Raw genomic sequence first — 5,000 nt, 5'->3', positions numbered from 1 at the left:
AGCCGACCGATTGGTTTTGATCTAATAAAAGCGTCCCTTCCATCTCTGGTCGGGACTCTGTTTGCATGTATTAGCTCTAGAATTACCACAGTTATCCAAGTAACGTGGGTACGATCTAAGGAACCATAACTGATTTAATGAGCCATTCGCGGTTTCACCTTAATGCGGCTTGTACTGAGACATGCATGGCTTAATCTTTGAGACAAGCATATGACTACTGGCAGGATCAACCAGGGAGCTGCGTCAACTAGAGCTGAGCAGCCGGCCGCCCGGGAGTGTGTCCCGGGGGCCCGCGCGAACACGCAAGCGTCCGCTCAATCATTCTGCAAACAGGAGGAGGCTGAGCTCCCCTGCACAATACACCTCGAAACCCTCTCAGGTCCCGGCGGCGCGCAGCGCCGTCCCAAGTACTTGGTCGGGTTCGAGAGAGGCGCAATCGCCCGGAGTTAGGCGAGTAGACGCTTTCGGTGCGACCACCCGTGCTCCCAACTGAGCTTGCCGCTGCCGACAGAGGCCCGGGAGCGTGCTGTCGTGGCATTGCCGGCGGGAGACAACACGCGCCACCTACGGTGACCGGCAGCTCCAACGCCAGCGCCACAGAAGGACAAAAGCCCCACTTGGGTGCCGAAGCGAACTCTCCCAGCACAGCGCACACGCCAACACATCCGCACAGCTGCGATACAAACCACCAGCGAGAACCGCTGGGGCGACCGAGCAGCAGACGGCGTCGCGGCGCCGAGCGCCGGGCGGCGGCGCATCCTCAACGCACACAGTCCTCAATCGGACCAGCACACTGCAGATGTCCACCGCGCTTCGCACCGGGCCCGCGAGGACCTACTTTGGCCGCACGGCGCCGCGCGCAGGGTGCGCCGGCGCGCAGCTGCGACGCCTGCCGCGTCCGTCGGCCGGCGCGCCTGCCACTGGCCGCCCCCACCAGCCGGCTGTAGCGCGTGCGCCCACGCACCGCGCGGCCAGCACGCCGGGAGGCGCCCCCTCACCGGCCGGGGACGGTCCCACCCAGCCACCGCCGCGTATCGCTTCACACCCAGATGCCGTTCAGTTTCGTCGGCATGGTGGGTATCGCTGGAACAACCGGTTAGTACCTCAACCTATCGTCGCCATCACCGATTCACCCCTAGCGAGAACAACCGCACCACAACGGGTTACCATTTCTTCATTTGCGTAACTTCACCAGAAAACGTAGGCGTCCATCGCCATTTGCAACTTCAACCATTATTGCATGCCTGTGTCAGGTGTCACGCCACACTACGTCTGCCCACATACACGCAACAAAATGTGCACGCCTAGACAATACGTGGAAGGTGGCCCCCGTACGTATGCGATGTCCATTGCTCGAACGACTGTCAACCGGCTTCTGTAGCATGTCGCAGATATGGAACGCGCTGCACCATGCCATCACGGTGTGTGAGGAGAGACGACTAGGTCCGAATACATCAACAGACAGCTCATGCTGATCGCCATCCACGGCGTCCGTTCCTCCCACACGTCTCTATGGCGTACCACACTGCAATCCAGCTCTCATAGGGAGACGACACGTAGCTGCGTGCACAATATTTGCACTGTATGGTCCGCCGTTTTTGGGCGCAGTCGTTGTACGGTCACACATGTGCCACGATGTATCATTCAGTACATAAGGACGAATGTGCAGTACAGATTGTGGTTCACGCGTACGACATCAGCGGACAGTTGACACAGGCCGCACCACAACGTAGCCTGCGTACGTCGCATGCGAAGGGCATTGAACATGCAAACTTGTCACCAACCACCTTGCGAAGGCAGGGGGCAAGGTGGGGACGTGGGGAGAGGTGGGGGGGGGGGGGGGGCGGCATGTACGCCCTGCTGCCATCCACATTACAGTGTACAGCAGGAGCATGTGGAAAGTCAGCAAGACTTGCAAGGTGTTTAACATGAAGCGATACACAGGGGAGCGGGCAGTGCGAGTAGCGAACTATATTGCGAGGGTTGCGGGTGGGCAACACTACACTAATTGAACGAGTCGTATAACAATTACAGAGCAGGTTTAGGCGACAACGTGGGTTACGATAGGCGACAACGTGGGTTACGTTAGGGGACAACGTGGGTTACGTTAGGGGACAACGTGGGTTACGTTAGGGGACAACGTGGGTTACGTTAGGGGACAACGTGGGTTACGTTAGGGGACAACGTGGGTTACGTTAGGGGACAACGTGGGTTACGTTAGGGGACAACGTGGGTTAGGTTAAGGCACAACATGGGTTAGGTTAAGGCACAACATGGGTTAGGTTAAGGCACAACATGGGTTAGGTTAAGGCACAACATGGGTTAGGTTAAGGCACAACATGGGTTAGGTTACGGCACAACATGGGTTAGGTTAAGGCACAACATGGGTTAGGTTAGGGGACAACATGGGTTAGGTTAGGGGACAACATGGGTTAGGTTAAGGCACAACATGGGTTAGGTTAAGGCACAACATGGGTTAGGTTAGGGGACAACATGGGTTAGGTTAGGGCACAACATGGGTTAGGTTAGGGGACAACATGGGTTAGGTTAGGGGACAACATGGGTTAGGTTAGGGGACAACATGGGTTAGGTTAGGGGACAACATGGGTTAGGTTAGGGGACAACATGGGTTAGGTTAGGGGACAACATGGGTTAGGTTAGGGGACAACATGGGTTAGGTTAAGGCACAACATGGGTTAGGTTAGGGGACAACATGGGTTAGGTTAGGGGACAACATGGGTTAGGTTAGGGGACAACATGGGTTAGGTTAGGGGACAACATGGGTTAGGTTAGGGGACAACATGGGTTAGGTTAAGGCACAACATGGGTTAGGTTAGGGCACAACATGGGTTAGGTTAGGGCACAACATGGGTTAGGTTAGGGCACAACATGGGTTAGGTTAGGGGACAACATGGGTTAGGTTAGGGGACAACATGGGTTAGGTTAGGGGACAACATGGGTTAGGTTAGGGGACAACATGGGTTAGGTTAGGGGACAACATGGGTTAGGTTAGGGGACAACATGGGTTAGGTTAGGGGACAACATGGGTTAGGTTAGGGGACAACATGGGTTAGGTTAGGGGACAACATGGGTTAGGTTAGGGGACAACATGGGTTAGGTTAAGGCACAACATGGGTTAGGTTAAGGCACAACATGGGTTAGGTTAGGGGACAACATGGGTTAGGTTAGGGGACAACATGGGTTAGGTTAGGGGACAACATGGGTTAGGTTAAGGCACAACATGGGTTAGGTTAGGGGACAACATGGGTTAGGTTAAGGCACAACATGGGTTAGGTTAGGGGACAACATGGGTTAGGTTAGGGGACAACATGGGTTAGGTTAAGGCACAACATGGGTTAGGTTAAGGCACAACATGGGTTAGGTTAAGGCACAACATGGGTTAGGTTAGGGGACAACATGGGTTAGGTTAGGGGACAACTTGGGTTAGGTTAGGGGACAACATGGGTTAGGTTAAGGCACAACATGGGTTAGGTTAAGGCACAACATGGGTTAGGTTAGGGGACAACATGGGTTAGGTTAGGGGACAACATGGGTTAGGTTAGGGGACAACATGGGTTAGGTTAAGGCACAACATGGGTTAGGTTAGGGGACAACATGGGTTAGGTTAAGGCACAACATGGGTTAGGTTAGGGGACAACATGGGTTAGGTTAGGGGACAACATGGGTTAGGTTAAGGCACAACATGGGTTAGGTTAAGGCACAACATGGGTTAGGTTAAGGGACAACATGGGTTAGGTTAGGGGACAACTTGGGTTAGGTTAGGGGACAACATGGGTTAGGTTAAGGCACAACATGGGTTAGGTTAAGGCACAACATGGGTTAGGTTAAGGTACAACATGGGTTAGGTTAAGGTACAACATGGGTTAGGTTAGGTTACACGTTGTTGTAAGGAAAGGTGTGGGGGGGGGGGGGGGGGCGGGGCGGCAGGTTCGTTGATAGTGATTATAGTAAGTGAATGCTTGTGACATGATGAGATTTGTCACGTCAGGATGCACCTTTGGCTTATTAGAGGCGGCGCTCCAATTCTATGCTTGTGTCAGACCTGTGTCTTTGACTCATGTCATTGTTTGTGCGCTGTGACAGGAGGTACTATTGTGATGTTGGGTGCACCGTTGTATAGGACATGTGTGGGTGTTGGTGCCTTATCTGCGCAATGGTGGATGTCGAAAGGGTGGGATATTCTATTTTCCGCATGGACCTCCTGGTCTGGTTGTGATAGTGTGGATTGTGTAATGTGGCGGAGAGGATGCACTGGATGTTGTTCCATGCTGGTGCTTACATATTGTATGTGCGCCTGTTAGAAGCAGAGAGTGGTGCGTGATCAGAGTGTCTGGCTGACGTGTGGTTCCCATTGTGGGCAGACTCTTTCAGCATGTATACGGACAGTTGTATATATTTTCTGTAGTTTGATGGCTCTGCATTGATTACTAATCAGCGCCGTGTGTACGGGTAATCTGGTTCCAGTCCACAATGTTCTATCTGTGTACATTAGTGACAAAGACTCCCCCCATGCAGTGGGGCTCGGTCTGTTATAACTCTTCCGCGTAATATATTTGCCCCACGTTTTTGCGAGTGCGAGTGCGAGTGCAACGCGCATGGGGACCGACATGCTGATGGCTCGGTATCGGACGCCGTACAGTGAGCAACGCGATCGCGTCTCTCGCTCGTAAGTGGTACAGGTCGCGGCTCATGTATAGGGACAGCGGGAATGTCGCATATTGGAAATAACTCTTCATGAAACGCAAGTTATAGGGGTGGATTGCACTTTACGAGTGCGGGAAACGTCCGCCGTTCATCCGCTGGAGGTGCGCGTTTGGCGGTTGGGGTGGTCCACGAACGGGTGCGGGTGGAGTCATTGCCGGTCCACGGCTTCGTGCGGCAGAGCCACTGGAGAATGGGTGCTATGGTCGACAGAGGCTGCAGGCTTTGTGGGTGGCGTCGAAAGGCGGGCACTGTGGCGCCATCGCTGTCTTAGTCGG

General features: G+C 54.0%; 1 non-coding gene across 1 annotated transcript in view; it reads right to left on the bottom strand.

The window, feature by feature from the left end:
* Positions 1 to 237, bottom strand: part of LOC124744316 — a 1,909-nt gene extending 1,672 nt beyond the window's left edge. The window contains exon 1 of the ribosomal RNA XR_007010680.1: positions 1 to 237. This exon is cut by the window's left edge and continues 1,672 nt beyond it. This is a non-coding gene — a ribosomal RNA (small subunit ribosomal RNA).
* Positions 238 to 5,000: the final 4,763 nt, after the last annotated feature.

This window comes from Schistocerca piceifrons, unplaced genomic scaffold (genome assembly GCF_021461385.2).
Source record: "Schistocerca piceifrons isolate TAMUIC-IGC-003096 unplaced genomic scaffold, iqSchPice1.1 HiC_scaffold_286, whole genome shotgun sequence".
Classification (NCBI taxonomy): domain Eukaryota; kingdom Metazoa; phylum Arthropoda; class Insecta; order Orthoptera; family Acrididae; genus Schistocerca; species Schistocerca piceifrons.
Note: the sequence above shows the minus strand (reverse complement) of the source record. Positions and strands in the feature narration are given on the sequence as shown.